A 21,040-nucleotide genomic window follows, 5' to 3' on the forward strand; every position below is an offset into this window, starting at 1 on the left:
GTCAGAGGACAGCAGCAGCAGCATTAGGGAACGCTCACACAGTTTAGGACTGTGAGAGCTAAAATATCCCCCCAAACAAAACCACACCTGGCAATCCTCTGAGATACAGAGGATGATTTTATTTTTACAATTGATATGCTTAGTAATAGTAATCTACAAATATATACGGATAATTTGCTATGTTATAATCAGATGAGTCCTGGCCACCCATAAGTTAGCAGAATCAGGGGACAGCAGCAGCAGTATATTCTGATCAGATGAGTCCCCTGACCATTCATGAATTAGTAGAAGTCAGGGGACAGCAGCAGTATGAAGAGATAGCAGCAGCATATAGAGACAGCATTATCAGCATGAGGGGATGCAGCAGCAGCAGCATAAGGGCTCTCACATTATTTGACTAGATGAGCTATTCCCCCCAAAACAGAAATTGAGTGTCTCGAACGGTGTCGTCTGAGCCACCCTAATTTAGCAATTTATATTATGGTAAAAATGATTAATTAGTTACTGAAATGAATATTCAAGACTGCAATAGCTAAAACATGCTGTTACCCAGAATTATCTGACTTTGAACTGTTATGACAGTCTGCAGTGTAAGCGCTATGAAGAGATGACTAAGCCACCTTCTGAGAAACAAGCTATATGAAGGAATTAAACAGCTTTTTACCAGCGTACAGATCAGCAGAAGCGAGCAGCAAGCATGTATGAGCAAACTGAATGTGCTTTAAATAGGGCGCCTTGTTTGAGCTTTGGCCATTGAGCAGCGAGGGGAGTTAACGAGCTAATGCAGCTCAGCTGGAGCAGATCAGCTGACGGGACAGTGTTGTTAGCAAACAGCATTAGCAGCGTCTTGACTACCTGGCCTGCCAGAACTAACGCTGACACTCAATTTACGCTCTGTTCACCTGGTTTAGATCTCAGTGGTCCCGGCTCCACCTCTCCGACCTGCACGGCTACGCCCCTTTCCTGCCTTTTCTTTCCACAAGAGACATCATCACATAAATACCCCAATAATTCACTAAAAGCAGGCCAATTGGTTCCCAGAATTAGCGGTTGTCTGAGGTGCGGATTATTTGCCACCTCTACATAATGCTTTTGTCCCCTAAAATGGATAACAGCGGACACTATAGGATATTTCACCACGTCACTGTGCACACACCGTACCTGAACCATGCGGCTCATATCCAATGCCTCGGGCTGAATCGGGCTCTGATGGATCGAGGTTTGGTTACATCCTGAATCCACCAGAGCCGGATAGGTACCCCACTTGATACTCACAGGTATTTGGTACCAGCCAGCCTGACCAGGCAGCGTGCGGGACATCCGGGACTCGGATCATTGTCCCCAACTCCATCACTGGACACCTGTCAATGAAATGTCCCAGGTCCCCGCAACGCCAACAGGCCCACCCAGACCTACCCTCCAATCTAGTGGTAGGAAATGGATCAAGTGATTGGCGTGAAGAGAGAGGGGGATATGAAGCGGCATTGGTCCCGGCAGTGGTCAGCCCTGGGCGGAGCTCGCGGGCCACCAGCATGATCCAGACCAGAACCACCCCGCCCTCGGTGTGGAACTCTAGGCGGGCCTGGAGGACGGGACCGGGACAGGTTGAGGGGAAGAGATAGAGGGAGAAAAAAAAGAGGAAGAGCGAGAGAGACTGCTGGCAGGGTTTCACCGACCCCTGGGCATGCCACCATATGGTCCACCGCCAGTTGAATGGCTGAGTCCAGCAACGTCAGGCGGTGGCACTGGACCCACTCTGCTGTCTTCCTGGGTAGGCGAGTGACGAACTGTTCCAGTGGTCGATGATCACCTCAACGTCGCTTCCCTCAGCCAACAGCCATTTGCGGCAGGCGTCCCCGAGCTGTTGGGCCATCACGAACCGCTGTAAGATGGCCCTTTTCAGGTCTTCGAAGACCAGGAGGTTCCGGACAGGCAGTTGTTGGGCGGCCACTTGCACCTCACCAGACAGCAGTGGAATGAGGCGCACCGGTGATTGCTTCCGTGGCCACCCTCCTGTCTATTCGAACAGGTACAGGAAGACCTCGGGGTTGTCCTGAGACCCCATTTTGTTCAATGGCAGGTGGGTGGAAGTGGTCTGGTGCGCTGTTGCTTCTGCCCGAACCTCCCGGTTCATCCAGCTCCTGAACCTCCTCCTGTTGGGCCTGGACGATTGCCTGGAGACAACGCTCCTGGTCGTTTCTCATGTCCAGCAACGCCTGGTGTTGTTCCTGATGGAGAACCGTGAGGGATGAGATGACATCCGCAAACGGCGTTCCTGGCGACGATTGCGTGGCGGGGTCGGCTTGACAGAGACTCGTGTCTTTATTTCACAATCAGGAGATCACACAAAAACATACAACAAATCACCTAATTGGCAGACAAAGCCAGGTAAAGATAAATGGATATTAGATAACCTATGACCCATAACACTACTAAATACAGATTACAAACTGTTTACTAAAGCACTGGCTTCTAGATTAAAAACGGGAATATCACAAATTATTATTGTGACCCAATCAGGATTCTTAAAGGATAGGTCGATTCGTAATAATATTAGGTTAGTTTTTTATTTGATTGAAAATGGTCATCTAATTGAAGAAGATGGTTTCATTTTATTTTTGGATTTTCATAAGGCCTTTGACATTTGTCTATTTTACTCAAAATGGGAACCATATCTGGCATTGATCTAGAAGGGAATCGTTTTATTGTCAGTCAATTTGCTGACGACACTACTTTTAGCAAATACCCCTAGCACTTCAGTTAATCATGATTTTTTTCAGAAGCTTCAGGTTAAATGCTAAATATGTCAAAATGCGAGCTATTGGCCATTCATGATCATCCTAATTTAACATTTATACAATATCCCAGTTAAAAATTAAGTTAAATATTTAGGTATCTGGTTATCTAAGATGATGGATCATTTAGAAAATTTAAAGATTGATAAAACTTTGGAAATTTGTAAATTAATAATGAATACTTGGCTGCAGAGAGACAATAATTTCTGGAATCTTTCTAGATTCATCTATCCATGTTTCTCTCTAGCAGATTCTGCTAAAAAGATAAAGGCAATTAACAAATTAAACCTTGATTTTATATGGAAAATGAAGAGTCATTATATACGTAAAAGTGAAATGAAGGTGGTCTTAAAACGATTGACTTTGATATTATGAATGGGGTCATTAAACTTAGATGTTACAGTCGAATAGTTTAACGATAAGTCCTCTTTCTGGTTTGAGATTCCTACTGCTGTATTCAAAAAATGTGGTGGCATTAGTTTTCTGCTGCAATGTGACTTGAAACTTTCCAAACTCCCAGGAAAACTTTCTGCTTTCCATCAACAAGTATTATTATACTGGAAATTGATTTTCAAGCATAATTTTAGTCCTCATATCATGTCAATCTGGAACAACAGATTTGTTTATTGATGAGTGGTGGCAGAAAGGCATATGGTCGCTAACACATGTTATGAACAATGTTGGGAATATACTGAGCCATGATGCTTTTTGTGGTAAATAAAATCTAAGCTGCTCCTCTAAAATGTATGGGAAAAAAAATGTGTTTCTTTCTCTTTACTTTTGGGAATGGTATGTACAGTATATTTGTGATGTGATGATTAAATGTAAGCTCAGTCTTGTTTGTAAAACTTTCAGTTATTAATGCCTTTCTGTTAATGTTCTACAAATATATTAATAAAAAATAAAAAAACTTAAAGGCAAACAAGTCAAGTCACCTTTATTTATATAGTGCTCTTTACAATACAGATTGTATCAAAGCAGCTTCACAGAGATAACATGAAAATAATACAACAAAGTTTGTTTCGAAAAGAAAACAAGTATAACAGGATTTATGGGGAGTGTTCCCGGTTCCGGCTGACCTAAACTATTGTTAGATTTTGCTGTATTTGGCCGAGCACTGGTTTGGGTGGCTCGCCAATGTATTAGATTTCTCCAATACATAAAATAAGTGAGCTTGACCAGAGTTATTGTGGGGAGAAGAATTTATTGAAGGTTTGTAGTGTAGCAGTCTTTCAGCAGCGATGTTAGCATGTCGCCCTTCAACAATCTTAACCCAAAGTTCTGTCTGTGAGACAGAACTTTATACATGAAGACAAATGGGAGCAATGCTGTTTCTTTATTACTCACACCAATCAGTTTCTATGGGCCATACATCTGTATGGGCCATTTGGTTCACACCTTTACAGACACAGATAAGAGTTGATTACATCTGAGGCACAGTAACAATATAAATGCATCTGACTAAAGTTAACTAAAAATACACATAATCTTTCACTATGCAGACTAACATGGAATTATAGAAGTCTATAATGTGTATGCTAGGTCAAAGAGATGTGTTTTTAGTCTAGATTTGAACTGACAGAGTGTGTCTGCTTCCCGGACAATGTTTGGAAGATTGTTCCAAAGTTTTGGTGCTAAATAGGAACAGGATTTACCGCCTGCAGTCGATTTTAATTTTCTAGGTATTATCAACTGGCCGGAATTTTGAGATCGCAATAGACGTGAAGGACTATAATGCGTTAAGAGCTCACACAAGTATTGCGGAGCTAAACCATTTAGTGCTTTGTAAGTAATCAGCAATATTTTTTTTATGGTCATACTTCCTGGTTCTAGTAAGAACTCTAGCTGCTGCATTTTGGACCAGCTGTGGTTTTTAAGCGTTCAGTGCAACCACCCATAATAGCATTACAATAATCTAGCCTTGATGTCATGAACGCATGGACTAATTGTTCTGCATATTTCCTTGACAGCATATGACATAATTTAGATATATTTTTAAGATAAAAGAATGCGGTTTTACAGATGCTAGACACGTGACTTTCAAATGAAAGATTGGTATCAAAGAGCACACCCAGGTTCCTAACCGACGACGAAGGTTTGACAGAGCAGCCATCAAGTGTTAGACAGTATTCTAGATTATTACGTGATGAAATTTTTTGACCAATAATTAGAATCTCTGGGGTTTTTTTTTTTTCTTACACAATATTATCGTGAGGGGGGCGGGGCTTACTTATTTGATTATTAACTTGCTTATTTACTTATTAATTTGCTTGTTTTATTACTTCGTTTTATATATGAGAATCATTTTCTATTTTGCTAGCAAAGGTGGAGTGTTTAGGCTATTAATAGGCTAAATCAGGTTATTTCCGGTATAGTGAGGTAAAAAAAGATCCTAATCATTTTTTAATCTGACTTGAGTATTTCAGCATGTCAGCGGGAAATTTACGGACACACATTATCCTCTCATGCAGTTACAGATGCAGCATTTTTACTGTACTTCTGCACGAGATGAGAACACGTTTTTATAATTTCTTGGGTCAAGAAAGAGTCAGAGTTTGCGATATATATGTCCTCCTACCAGTCCTCTCTCTGTCTGGATGCACTTCACATATGCGCACTTCAATAAGCCTAAAGAACGCGGGTTAATGTGTTTTAAATGCCGGGAGAAATCAGAGTAAGGGCCAAAAATCTAGCTGAGTCGATCGGTTTATACTTAAACTTATGACTTGACTCCTATAAAGGAAAACGGGTTAATGCGTTTACATGACCACATGCATCGTCCGTTTATTCAGCATAATCGGGTTAAGAACGTGCTCATTCCCTGAAAGTGAAAGCAGAAACGGACTAAGCTTTCTGTCGCTGCATTAACGCCGCATTTTCTCAGAGACGACGATGGATATAACGGTAGCCTATAGCAACTATCTTAATTTAGTGGCTTAATATTTCTCTTGTGGACCTACATTAATCACAGCGAAAAATTTGTACGAATATTTATTGTTAAACAAGTGTTTGAAGCTGCTTTTGATTTTCACGGATGGCGGAGTTGTACTGCATTCGTGAACTAAAGACTGTTATTAGGCCTATATCATTTTGGTGATATTATTATTATTAATAATATTTTGTAATTGTATTTTTTTAGTGTTATTCATTATTATATATATGTTTTGTTAATCTGCTATGGAAACAAAAGACTGACGAACAACAATGCCGTTTCCATCTTGAATCTAAATAATGCGTCTGTTAAAATAAGCACTCTTGACAATTTGTGAATGGATCACCTTGAAATTCAATTTTGATTTGGGATGTAGTAGTTTTTTAGTCTGTTTTAAAAACATTTTCTTAGAGGAGTCCTCATACGCGCCTGTCGGTGATGTCGCAATTGTTAGGCTGTGTTGATGTCGTTATGAATTTAGGCAAGGCAAATTAATTGTAGTTCCTAATATTAAGTTAATAACAATACTAGCTTTATAATAATAATAGTAATAATAATTTAATACATTAATGGTAAAACAAGCTAATTATCGTACTGATATCGTAAAAGCCATCTGCCATCAACGATATCTCTGACTATCGTCGATACACTATCGGCACAACCTTAGAATGTTGTGGTCGATAGTGTCAAATGCAGCACCAAGATCGAGTAACACTAATAGAGAGAAACAACCATGATCGGATGATAAGAGCAAATAATTTGTAACTCTAATGAGAGTAGTCTCAGTACTATGGTACGGTCTAAATCCTGATTGAAAATCCTCACAGATATCATTTCTTTCTAAAAAAGAACATAGTTGTGAAGATGCTGCCTTTTCTAGTATCTTTGACAGAAAAGGTAGATTCGAGATCGGCCTGTAATTGACTAATTCTGTAGGATCAAGTTGTGTTTTTTTTTAACAAGCGGTTTAATCATAGCCAGCTTAAAAGTTTTTGGTACATATCCTAATGACAAAGATGAATTAATGATATTAAGAAGAGAATCTATGACCTCTGGAAACATCTCTTTCAGTAGCTTAGTCAGTATAGGGTCTAACATACATGTTGTTGAGTTAGATGATTTAATGAGTTTAGCAAATTCTTCCTCTCCTATAGCAATGAATGAATCTAATTTTTCTTTAGGGAGACTACAGTGCACTCCCTGATGCGATACTGTAGTAGACGGTTGCATAGTTATAATTTTCTCCCTGATATTATCAATCTTTTAAGTGAAGAATTTCATAAAGTCATTACTGCTGTGCTGCCTGGAAACTTCTGGGCTTGAAGCTTTATTTTTTGTTAGCTTTGCCACTGTTTCAAATAAATACCTAGGGTTTTGTTTATTTTCTTCTAATAGGGTTGAAAAATAAGCAGATCTAGCAGCTTTAAGGCCTCTCTGTATGCAATCGAGCTCTCTTTCCATGAGATGTGAAATACCTCTTGTTTTGTTTTCTTCCAGTTGCGCTCCATTTTTCTGTGTGCTCGTTGTACCACGGCGTTGGACTATTTCCTTTAATCTTCTTTAAGCGCAACGGAGCAACTGTGTCTAAAGTGCTGGAAAAGAGAGTTAAAAGTTTCTGTCACATTATCGAGTTCTTCTAATCTATATGGGACGCTGAGAAGATGAAACTGATCAGCAAGATTATTAATAAAGCAATCTTTAGTGGCAGAAGTGATAGGTCTAACATATTTGTAGCACAGAGTCTGCTTTGCAGCCTTGGCTAAATGAAGTTTACTTGAGACTAGATAATGATCTGAGATGTCATCGATCTGCTGCAGAATTTCAACGGCATCGACATTTATTCCGTGTGATAATATTAGATCTAGAGTATGATTACAACAATAAGTAGGTCCTGACACGTGTTGTCTAAATAGAGTGAAGAATGTCTTTAAATGTCAATCCCAATGCATCTTTTTCGTTATATACATGTATATTAAAATTACCAACAATTAGGACTTTATCTGTCTTAGTACTACCAGTACTAACTCTGATAGAAAATCAGCAAATTCTTTGATAAAGTCTGTATAGTGCCCTGGTGGCCTATATACAGTAGCCAGTACAAATCTCAAACGTAATTTATCATTTACACTATATATTGTTACATTAAGCACCATATTTGAAAATAGACTTCTTAGTAATTCTGAAAATATTTCTATAAATTACAGCAACACCAGAAAATTGATTTATAAATTACAGCAATTTCAGACGAGGTTCAAGTTTATAACAGTCATCTTGCGGGGTGGACTCATTTAAAGTAATGTAATCGTTTGGTTTTTGCCAGGTTTCTGTCAAACACAGCACATCTAGATTATAGCCTGTAATCATATCATTAACAATAAGTGCTTTTGAAGTAAGGGATCGAATATTCAGCAACCAAACTTTAGCATTTGCTCATCTGTATTATATCTGTTTTTTATTTGTTGAACATCAATTACATTTTTACCCTTAGATGGGTTTGGAAGTGTTTTGTATGTCCTAATTCGGGGAACAGACACAGTCTCTATATAATGATATCTAGGTGAAAGAGTCTCTATGTGATGGGATTTATCTGGCCTTGGTGACGTGAGACAGCTGGCAAACGGTCGGTTTAGCCAGTCTGTCTGCTTCCTGACCTGAGCCCCAATTCATGTTTGAGCTCTAAGACAATGTGCCATATTAGTAGAGAGAAGAGCAGCACCATCCCAGGAGGGATGAATACCATCTCTTTTCAACAGGTCAGGTCTGCCCCAAAAACTTTTCCAATTGTCTATGAATTCTATATTATTTTGCGGACTCATTTAGACAGCCAGCCATTGAGTGAGGACAATCTACTAAGTGTCTCATCACTCCTGTAAACAGGAAGGGGGCCAGAGCAAATTACAGTGCCTGACATCGTACTTGCGAGTTCACACACCTCTTTAACATTCATTTTAGTGATCTCCGACTGGCGGAGTCAAACATCATTAGTGCAGACGTGAATAATAATCTTAGAGAATTTACGATTAGCATTAGCCAACACTTTTAAATTTGCTTTGATGTCAGACGCTCTGGCTCCCGGCAAACATGTGACTATGATGGCTGGTGGCTCTATTTTCCCGTTCTGTGAAATAGAATCGCCAATAACTAGGGCACATTCAACAGGATTCACAGTGAGTGTTTCACTGAGAGGGGAGAACCTGTTTAATGTTGTAATCGGAACGGAAGAGCGGTGTTTTGTCCCGCGACTACAGCGCCTCACCGTCACCCAATTGCCCTGCTGCACGGGCTCTACAGCCGGAACCGAACAATGTACAGAGTTCACTAAGCTAGTCGCATCCAAAGCAGTATCTAAAGCCCTTGCACTCTTACAATTAACCTCGATTAAAGCTTGGATGCGTATCTCTAGTACTGAAATCTTTCCCGTCAGCTTTGCTATCTTCCTGCATTTATTAGATGTAAATCCTGTGCTGACAGAGAAGGCTATGCTATACATGTTACATGAAGTGCAAGTGACAATAAGAGAAGATGATGACATGACTCACCTTGTTTGTTGACTGATCCTACTCACCAAGTTGTGTGATGAACTTGTAAAAGGCGCGAGAAAAAAATTTAATAAATAAAGTTACTGTTATTTTATTAGCACTAAATAAATTAAAGTGTATTGCATAGTCGATGTAATAGGTCACTTTTAAAATCATGTCATATTTTATAATTATATCCTGGCCATGGATGCATTAATCATTGAATCTGTCTTTCAAAGATGTGTGGGGGGGAAGTCACTCTTTCCTGTCTTCAAAACTTGAGAGCCCTGGATATACGAAGCTTACAGACGCAAACCAACGCAATGGCAGCAGCAGGAGCAACGAGGCAGACAAGAGCAATCAAACACTATTAATACTTTCTCATTTACCGTCAGCATTCAGCATATGTGCATTTATATAATTTAAACAAATCTTTGAATGTCTAATAAACATTTAATTTCACAAACCTTGCAGGCTTAGTCGAAACCAGCTGTCAGATATTCTGAAGTGCGCATTTGTAGCCTGCATCAACGTGTTACTGTGCGTGACCGTCAGATCAGCTTCACTGGAGACGCACGATCGACAAACTTTAAACCCTTGATTTCAAACTATGCTGCACTATATTCAGTTACCCACTATGTCATATTCATATCATTTTCACTGTGCTCTGTTACCTTGTCTTTTTTTGAAAAAATATGATTCCCAGTGCGCACAAATTTACCATATTTCTGGGTGCCCTGTTGATTAAAGTGTTTACTTCCTTTTATTCATATTTTTTCTAAACAATTTCTTTATTTGTGAAAAATACAGTAATATGAATACATAATCAAGAAGTTTCAATCAGTTGAATCAGTAAGTCAGTTTAATTTAGAGATTTATTTTTTTAATTCATTTTCATATTATTTCGGCTAGTCTGCTCTTTTAAGATATCGGCATCTGCCTTCAAAAACCAATATCGGTCAACCACTAGTTTAATGACTGTTTTGACAACTGATTGTTTAATGCAATAATGTGTTTTCAATTTTGCAAATAGATCAGTCCATAGGCTTGATTCAGTCTGGATATTACATCTCAAAATTGGGAAGATCGCGATTCAGATTGCAGATCGTGATTGTTTGTTATAAGATCATGGTATGAAATTTTGGGAAGATCGCTCAATTCAGGATTGGTTGACTGCCAATTGAAAATATTAAACAGAATGCTAAAATAACGATATTAACCGGTTAATGGTAATTTCAAATAACCGTTTAGAACGATTAAACTTGATTTTGTTTTTATGTTCCTGTTCATTTTCTTTTCTTTTCTGGTTCTTGTTTTTATTTATTTATTTAATCAGAGACAATACACATTAATAATATATAACATGTAAATGTGCCAGATTTAGTCAACACTGGCTAATTTCTATCCGTAGGCCCTTAGCTGGTTGATGTTAAGGACAGAAGAAAAAAAAAAGAAAAATTTAACTTTAAAACAATTTTGATTCAACAGTAACCATATTTTTATCCGTTTAGAGAACCATGAAAGGCCTGTTATGTGTTTTTCAACTCTGTTTGAAGTCTATTCCACTCATGTGTTCCTCTGCAAGCAAAAGATTACTGACCAAAGGTAGTACTTCTCAATGGTACATTACAATCACCCCTAGTACCAGCTCGTGTACACCGTCCTGTTATCTGATCAATATAATCCTTAAAAACTGGTGGAGCAAGACCATTTAAAATCTTAAAAACAAGTGCTAAGTCAGCTAATTGAATCAAATGTTCTTAAAGGTGAACTAAGTAACTTTTTTTACCTTAACTGAACAGCTTCGGAGTCATTGGAATGGTTATATTACTTATTTCGGGTTGAATGGTGGTCGTTTCGCACCCCCCTGGTGCCCGTGAGCGGAAAATACGCACTTGCAACTTTGAGCCGGCGGGCCGCCGGCCGCTGCGTCAGGAAGTCTCGCGTGATATCAGGTCTCGCGATGTAAACGATTGCTTTACGGCCAAAAGAAATCTGCTAAAATGCTGTCATTATTGCGCTCCCTCATGCTGTCCGAACCCGAATGAAGACGACGTTTTAAAGAATGTCCCGTCTGCTTTGATGTCGTTGATCTATAGCCTCGAGTTTTTACAACAGTGTTGTCAAATATCTATTCCGAAGCTGTGGGGGGATCTCTAGAGAGAAACCTGCGAGCAAAAAGCGAGAATACAGCGAAGAAATCCCGAAGCTACTGAGTGCTGCTTTAACTTAAAATGGAAAACTTAGTTAAAACACTACAATGGTGAGAACTATTTGGCTTTTTTATCTAGCACCTTAAGAGTTTGTTTATATACGATTTCAACTGGTTTAAGAACCATACAGTATGTAATATGTGGGATAATCATCGAGATCATAAATAAAACTGCTGCTTCTTTAGTCAAACTATTTTCAATAAATCTAAAATTCGCTAAATCAAATGTCTGTCTTCACATGTTTTTTAAAAGAAAGCTGAGAATATATTATTATATTATTATTCCTAGATATTTAAATTAATGTACTACCTCAAGTTTCTGTCCCTGGACGAATACTTTTGCTTTCACATCATGATCTGGCTTTTTAGTAAAAAAACAACAACATACAAAAAGATTTCCTGACATTAAGATGTAAAAGTGATTTGATAAGCCATTGTGTAACCTGATTCATGGTATCAGTCAATTTCTGTGCCGCCTGTCTGTTGTTGACTTTTTGCGTGTACATACAGGACAACATCATCAGCATACATTTGACAAATGACATCTGGAGGACAGGCATTTGGTAAATCATTTACATGCATACCAAACAACAATGGACCTAAAATAGAACTTTGTGGAACTCCAATATTATAATGTAGATATTTTGATGTTGCATTTATAACCCTTACATACTGTTTTCTATTTTCTAAATAAGATTTAAACCACATAATGGCCTCAGTTTTTATTTGATAACCTAGAGAGCAAAATATCATGATTTACAGTTTCAAAAGCTTTCTTAAAATCCAATAATACAGCACCAACTACACCTCTTATATCCATTTTAGATGTTTTTTTTGTTTTTTGTTTTAAATGGTATAGGGTGAAGAGAAAATGCACTATTAAGATATGCATTTAATTGCTCTGCTACCCATTTTTCAGTGACTTTAAACATTGCAGGGAGAATACCTATTGGTCTATATTTACTAATTTCGACAATTTAGAGGGAAAAATTCCTTGAATTAACTTGAGTTAATGGTCCTATGATTAATTATTTATAATTAAAAATAAAAAATAGAATCTAATCCATATTGATCTCTAGATCTAGAATATTTAGAAGAACTAATTATTCTGTCAGCTTTTGTGTTAGACACCTGCTTAAGAGTAAATATGAGTAGAGCAGTATCTGCCAGTGTAATCTATCGGATCTCTGGACAAAGAGACGTGGTGAGAAAGCTTAGTGTCCAGAAAAGAATTATTAAAAGTATTTGCTATCATACCATGATCACTAATACGTTTTACTTCTTATTCAAGTTCAATATTTCACACTGATTTAAAAAAATTATTTCCTGTTAAGTTTCTCAAATTTTACCATGTCAATTTTGTATGACCTTTTCCTTCCTCTATTAGATATATATAAAAAAATGATTTTGCTTTTCTAATTTCACTTATTAATTTATTCCTTCATTTATTAAAATATCCCTTCTTGTTTTCCATCTTAGATTTAAGAAACTGCTTCAATGCAAAATCTCTTTGTTTCATAAGTGACCAGATATTTTCATTTAACCAGACAATTTTGCTTCCTGTCTACTTTTAACTTGCCTCATAAAGCTATTTACGATATTTTGAATAATTTCCGTTAAAACATTTGCATCTCTTTCAGTACAATTATGGGAGAAATGTTCCTCCCAATTTGTATCTTTTAATGCATTTTTAGATGATTAAATTAACTTTTTGGTACTCTACAATTACATTGTAGCAAATTAGCTCATAAGGAAAATATTAATAATTATTCATAACTTATGATTAATTATGAATAACTGGATCAGTTAATCGGATTAACTTGATGTAGCTACATTAACATTACAACCAATCAATCAGTTCATCCTGTGAACCCTCAATATTGATTATTAATAGAAATGTTCATTTCCGGGGGTTGGGAAATAACTTTCTAACTGTACAGTACTACAAAGAGCATTTAGTCAGAATCTGAATCATTAAATTTACTTTTTATGCAGGCCAGATAATCAGAAACAAATACGTATTGTATCATAATAGTATACTGAACGTACCGAGAAGGAAGGGCTTGTGTTGAAGCAATTTAAAGCCTGAGAGAGGTCCCACCTCTCAGGGTTGACTCGACCAATAAGAAAAGTGGAATTTCCAAGCGGGAAATTCCTCTGTTGGGAGGATTTATGACTCTGTCTCAAGTGTGGTTAGACATGGGCCTTGCCATTTGTGTCCATTTATACTCAGATAGATATAATAAACACACACTGCATTCTATGAAAAGGTGATGCACACTAAAGTGTGAGTCATTAAATGAGAATTAATTAGATAGGAGACAAGATATAGGTGGGGTTACATTAACTAGTAGTTCTCTCATAAAGTATGCATGAAATAAATACAAATGCAAGATACAGTATACAAGACATAATATTATCACACACAATGTCCTGGGATGCCTGTTCATTTATAATAATAATAATAATAATTCATTACATTTATATAGCGCTTTTCTCAGCACTCAAAGCGCTTTACATAGAAGGGGGATCTCCTCAACCACCACCAATGTGCAGCATCCACCTGGATGATGCGACGGCAGCCATAGTGCGCCAGAACGCCCACCACACACCAGCTTACTGGTGGAGAGGAGACAGTGATGAAGCCAATCAGTATGGGGATGATTAGGAGGCCATGATGGACAGAGGCCACTGGGCAAATTTGGCCAGGATGCCGGGGTTACACCCCTACTCTTTCGAAAGACATCCTGGGATTTTTAATGACCACAGAGAGTCAGGGCCTCGGTTTAACGTCTCATCCGAAGGACGGTGCTCTTTAACAGTATAGTGTCCCTGTCACTATACTGGGGCATTAGGACCCACACAGACCACAGGGTGAGCACCCCCTGCTGGCCTCACTAACACCTCTTCCAGCAGCAACCTGGTTTTCTCAGGAGGTCTCCCATCCAGGTACTAACCAGGCTCAGCCCTGCTTAGCTTCAGTGGGCAACCAGTCTTGGGCTACAGGGTGACATAGCCTAGAATATTTGCTCCAAAACTATGTGAAAATCACCCTGACTGCTCATTCAGATAAGACAATATATTGATTTAAAATTTCTAAGACGTGTTTTGTGTGACAAAGCCATATGCGAAGAGGCGTGATCATCTCATTAATATGTAAGCTTTTAACACCTGAGAAAGACAAAGACACTCCCCTAACTGCCCTATTAGGAGCGATCAGGCCCTGTCATTCAGAGCAACCTTGCACAAAGAATGAGGAGATTTAAAAAAGAATGGCTTTTAGATTGTTTGGATTTATTTACAACACAACACAATCCAAAAATACAAATGACAAAAGAGCACATTGAAAACAATGATCCAAAGACAGAGACCTTTGTGCCATTCCTAAAAACATTGTACACACCTTTCATTTCCAAGGTGTTTGATTTTCACTTTACCATGTTCATGTACAGAGACTCATGTGAATGTTGAAGTCAGCAGGACTCAGTTGCATCTGGTCCCTGAAAGAAAAAAAAAGAAAAAACTGTGAACATACTGATATCAAGAGAAACTATAGGGCTGCACGATTTTGGGAATAGATTTTAGATTTTTCTGGTTTAAAATTCACAGAATACACACACACACGCACGTTTCCAACAATATATAATGAACACCAGGTTTGTTGTGCCTTGTAGGCATAGGCTACGCAGTGCTGCATAAAATAATAATAACAATAAATTAAATCTTCCAAAAGATTTCAAGGACAACTACGCTAGAGAAAAATATATTGATTATCATATGTTACTTCAAATGTTTCCATTCGTTATGATGATATGAAATGAGATAATAGTAAAAACATAAAGCCTAATGTTTGGTGCATTTTTCCTTTCAAACGCAATCGTGCTCCAAAATATGATACATTAAAACCCACAGCGCGCTCCAAAATATGATACATTCAAACCCACAGCGCGCTCCAAAATATGATACTCAAACCCACATCGCGCTCCAAAATATGATACATTCAAACGCCATCGCGCTCCAAAATATTAAACATTATGGTTATACATATCTATGTTTGAGCAGATATCCACAAACAGTATTTAACAGGAAACACGGGTCTAAATAGTATAATATTCACCATATATCTAGCAACAGTTCAACTGCAATGTGAAGTTTATGCAACAATACCATAAACTAATAAGTAAGAATTTCTTACCTTACATCTTTCTTGTCTTCAAATCGCGTTCTTCTTCTTCTGAGGTAAATCCAATGTAAGCTCAGACGTGTCTTCCAAACTCGACGAAAAGCAGAGACTTGTGAAGTTTTTTGGTGTTTGAGGTAAGGAGGGCGTTCGCGTCCCATGTGGAGATTTGCATGTGAATCACTTTTGCGCGAGTGGGCGTGTCGAATTAAAAAGTAATTAGCAAGCGTTTGAGATACTGGACATCCTGTTGGTTTTATACAAATTACTTAAACAGAGAATATTTGTTTGCAGTTTGAATCCGATCATTTAAAAGTACACACTTAAATGTGTATAAAGGTATATGGCTCATAAATGTGTGAGAAGGATTCGCTGAGTTTTGTTTCAGTTTATAGACGTGCTCAAGAAAAAAAAGTTCACCGCGACGGAGAGGCAGAACACACACCCTGTTTATTTTCTTTATTTTACAAAAGCACAATGTTTTGATTTGATTGTAAGTGGACACATACAAAAGTAGAAATATCACAGATAATTTTTTTATATTTCTTTTCTCTGTATAACCATAAATGACGGAGTAATTTAAGTTTATGTTGCTGCTATGTGAAAAAAATCCAGCAAAACGCGTCGGCGCGTTTCTCGACCTCAGAGGGTTAAGTCACCAAGTAGAATAACTTCTTTAGTCAAATCACATACTTTAAGAAGCTTTTATAATTTATCAAAAAATTATATATTTGTCGAAGGTGGTCGATAAACAGCTATAATTATAGAAAACATTTTTAGTGAGAGGGAAACATCTATGTCTATACATTCAATATCAAAATCATAAGCTAACTGTACTAGGGATGTTAACGATTAATCGACGATCGATTCATTGTTGTTAATACATTTAATCGATAAAACTTGCTGCTCATCTGCGAAACTTGTCAAGCAGAGACAAGGAAAAACACTGGCATGCACTTGAGTAATCGACCATCGTAGTTTTGATTAACGCCTTAATTAACGCCGCGGCGTAGTTTTGATTAACGCCGCGGGCGTCTCCTAGAGACAAAGTAATTCATAATCGTATTTTTCAAAACTACTACCTTAAAGGTGCTCTAATGCTGCGTTCACACCGGACGCGAATAGCGCGTCAAATTCGCGCCTGCCGCGTGTAGTTTGACGCTTGACCACTTTGTGTTAATTCGCGTGTCAAGAGCGAAATTGACGCGCGTAAAAACAAAAGTTTGAAGCAAAATTTACGCGCGTCAGAGGCGAAAGTTTCGAAACCCGCTGGCGGCCATCTTTTTTAGATGTTTATCGAGCATTAGCATTGGCATTAATCGAGAGAGTCACCGCTCGTATATGCTCTGGAGAGCAGAAACAGCTGCGTAGGGGACATCGTCGCTGTACTCGGGTCCACCAGACCCTCCAGAGGGTTTCAGGAGTTTCACAATTTGCTCCAGGAGCTAGGTTTGGTGGACCTAACGGTGAGGACGCTGACGAGGACAGCGTAGGCCGTATAAGGCCTCGGCCTCGAGTGGTTGCTGCCTGACAAACCCGCGCTCTACAGCCCGGCGCGAGGTTCACCCTCACCCGCACCCACCTAATCTGTCATTTATTTTTGTTTTGATAATAAATGGAGCCAGCCTCCAAAAGTGAAACCTGTCCTGTGATTTTAGTTTTTATACACTAAATTGTGTTTGTTGTCTTTACATTAGAATAATAATGTTTCATATAATCTAGAATAGATATGGAATAAATAGCATTCAATACAAAATGAGTATCTCTCATATATTGAAATCGAGTTTTTATGTGAAAGATTTGCTTTGTTGTGCAATTTAGTCATATTACAAAATAATGTATTGAGGCCAAACATAAAATAACATTATAAACTGTCACTTCACTACGTGACCGCAGCAAGCAGGCTCCTGATTGGTTAACGTGGCGCGAATTGACGCAGAAGTTCAGATTTTTCAACTCGGGCGGCAGACGCGAATTCGCGTCAAACGCGCGAATGCACAAATAGCACTAATAAAATCATTCGCGCTTAACGCGCCAGACTCTCAATTCGCGCTATTCGCGCGAACGAGGCGTATTAGCGTCTACCGCGCCGCGCTCTACGCCTCATTCGCGGCGCAGGAATTTTTTACGCGCGTAACGCGTCTTTGCATTGACTTAACATTGAAATCACTCGCGCCTGACGCGCTATTCGCGTCCGGTGTGAACGCACCATTAGCGATGTCGCGCGTTTTTTAGGCCGAAACATTTTTTGTCACATACAGCAAACATCTCCTCACTATCCGCTAGCTGCCTGTCCCCTGAGCACACTGTAAAAAACCGCGGTCTCTGTAGACAGCCCAGGCTCCACAAACTACAACAAAAACAAACTGGCCCAGCCTGGACCATGGAACAAAACAAACAGTGTCCCAGCCAATAACCGACAAGAATGATTTGGGGGTGGGGGTTTGGGGGGTTAGTGCGCATGCACATGAAGGGGGGTGTGGGGAGTGGAGGAGAGAGAAGCATTAAGAGGGAAGTTAGCTAGAGGAGAGATGTCCTAGACAATGACTAACGTTATAATTATATTCTCTTGAATTTTGATATGGCCGACACACGACCAAAGAGACGACGTTCCGATGAACAAATAACAAAGAAGAGGAAAACGGAGAAGGAAGGCGTGAATTCCCTAGGGGGAGGGGACGGGATGAGGAGGAGGGAGGGTCGAACTAGCCTCCGTTTTGTTTGACAATACTTTGAACGTCAACAAGAAGTGACGTCACCCAACATCGCTTAGAGCACCTTAAACACAAAATAGGTGTCATTTGAAAGCTCAGAGTCTGAACTTTACAATGCCAATTTGATTAACTCATATATATAGTGCTGAGTTATTGGCTGATAAATAGGGGGAAAAAAATCATAATTTATAAAATACTTTTTGTACTATGTACTGCAATGTGTCAAAAACATCATACAGCTCATGAAGCATGCACAAATCGAAGAAAATGGCACAGCATTTTTTACAGCAGATTCTTACAAATAAAATGAGCCCAAAATCAAAATAACCCATTGCGTTGATCAAGATATTCCTCATGGAGGAACAGTTTTAAAAATGCCCATTAGGGGGAGATAAGGACTGAACAAAAAGGCCATATTGGTTCCAAATGCTGTAACTTTATGCTATCACCAAAAAATTTGATCCAGATGCAGCTCACATGTAGAGTGACTCTCCTATCTTATTTCCTTCCTGAGTTATTGCATGTCAAATAAGAAAGATATGCAAAATCATAATAAAAATTGTGTGTGTGTGTATATATATATATATATATATATATATATATATATATATATATATATATATATATATATATATATATATATATATATTAGGGCTGGGCAAGTTAACGCGTTAACGCATTTATTAATTAACGCCGACAATTTTTTTATCGCACGTTAACGCAGTTTATTATTATTTTGAAAGTCCGTTGCTCACCAGCGTTTAGCGGGGATGCTCTGCCATGTGAATTCCCTCCTGTTGATGTCCTGATAACTATTTAGATTCAGGAAACTCACAAACAGCGAGGATCAGTCTCTTTTCCAATGATTTGTGCTGCACGTCGTTTACAAAAAGATCAAGACAATTCAACTTCGGCAGCGGGCGGGCGTGTGCACACAACCGCAACAGTTTCACGGGAACGCACTCGCTTGTCGCTGCACCTTGTGCTCGACCACTTCTCCTCACTCTACCAAACGCGAATAGAGTGTCTGGCGCGAGTGATTTCAATGTTAAAGTCAATGCAAGGTCCTGCGGCGCGAATGAGGCGTTTAGCGCGGCGCGGTGGACGCGAAATCGCCTCATTCGCGCGTCCAGTTCGCGTCAAACCTTTGCTTTTTACGCGGGTCAATTTCGCTCTGGACGCGCGAATGGATTCAAAATGTTCAAACATCCAACTAGACGCGGTAGACGCGAATTTGACGCGCTATTCGCGTTTGGTGTGAACGCACAGTAACAGGGAAACTTGCTACTGAACACTGACTGTTTCTGCTGCTCCCTGATGAAAGATACCTGTTGATACCTGTTCAGAAAAAAAAAAAAAAAGAAAGAAAACAGGACTCTGATGGTAACTTGTTTAACAAGCTAGATAAAAGGTAATGCCCTGGCAGTGGCAAATAGCTTTGGTTTAATATTTGATTTGATTACATTAATGTTTAAGTTGAGATTTACAAGAAATATTTTATTGCTACTGTGTAAAGGGGATACTGCTGGTAAAAAGCACATTAGGCTATTTGTTTAAAGTTTTTGCAAACCACATGTTATTGCACTTTTGTGTATATAGCAGTACATTTAGATCTGCTATATACACTACTTTAGAATTCATTATTACATTTTGCTCGTAACAATGCGATTAATCGCGATTAAAAATTGTAATCGTTGCCCAGCACTAATATATATATATACAGTGGGGAGAACAAGTATTTGATACACTGCCGATTTTGCAGGTTTTCCCACTTACAAAGCATGTAGAAGTCTGCACATTTTATCATAGGTACTTATCATTACAACTATGAGTGACGGAATCTAAAACATCCAGAAAATCACATTGTATGATTTTTAAGTAATTAATTTGCATTTTATTGCATGACATAAGTATTTGATACATCAGAAAAGCAGAACTTAATATTTGGTACAGAGACCTTTGTTTGCAATTACAGAGATCATACGTTTCCTGTAGTTCTTGACCAGGTTTGCACACACTGCAGCAGAGATTTTGGCCCACTCCTCCATACAGACCTTCTCCAGATCCTTCAGGTTTCGGGGCTGTCGCTGGGCAATATGGACTTTCAGCTCCCTCCAAAGATTTTCTATTGGGTTCAGGTCTGGAGACTGGCTAGGCCACTCCAGGACCTTGAGATACTTCTTACGGAGCCACTCTTTAGTTGCCCTGGTTCCATTCTTCCATTTTCTAATAATTGCGCCAACAGTTGTTGCCTTCTCACCAAGCTGCTTGCATATTGTCCTGTAGCCCATCCCAGCCTTGTGCAGGTCTACAATTTTATCCCTGATGTCCTTACACAGCTCTCTGGTCTTGGCCATTATGGAGAGGTTGGAGTCTGTTTGATTGAGTGTGTGGACAGGTGTCTTTTATACAGGTAACGAGTTCAAATAGGTGCAGTTAATACAGGTAATTATTGGAGAACAGGAGGGCTTCTTAAAAAAAAACTAACAGGTCTATGAGAGCCGGAATTCTTACTGGTTGGTAGGTGATCAAATACTTATGTCATGCAATAAAATGCAAATTAATTATTAAAAAAATCATACAATGTGATTTTCTGGATTTTTTTTTTTCTCTCACAGTTGAAGTGTACCTATGATAAAAATTACAGACCTCTACATGCTTTGTAAGTAGGAAAACCTGCAAAATTGAC

At 38.7% G+C, this 21,040-nt stretch overlaps 1 protein-coding gene and 1 long non-coding RNA gene across 3 annotated transcripts in view; both read left to right on the top strand.

The window, feature by feature from the left end:
• The window catches only part of pspc1 (paraspeckle component 1), a 189,374-nt gene that overhangs the window by 92,172 nt on the left and 76,162 nt on the right, over window positions 1–21,040 (top strand). The window lies entirely within an intron of this gene.
• On the top strand, window positions 4,998–9,059 carry LOC309495656. The gene is made up of 2 exons (XR_014204764.1): window positions 4,998–6,105; window positions 6,141–9,059. It is a non-coding gene; the product is annotated as an uncharacterized lncRNA (long non-coding RNA).

The sequence above is a fragment of the Leuciscus leuciscus genome (assembly GCF_965113295.1).
Source record: "Leuciscus leuciscus genome assembly, chromosome: 3".
In the NCBI taxonomy this organism is placed as follows: domain Eukaryota; kingdom Metazoa; phylum Chordata; class Actinopteri; order Cypriniformes; family Leuciscidae; genus Leuciscus; species Leuciscus leuciscus.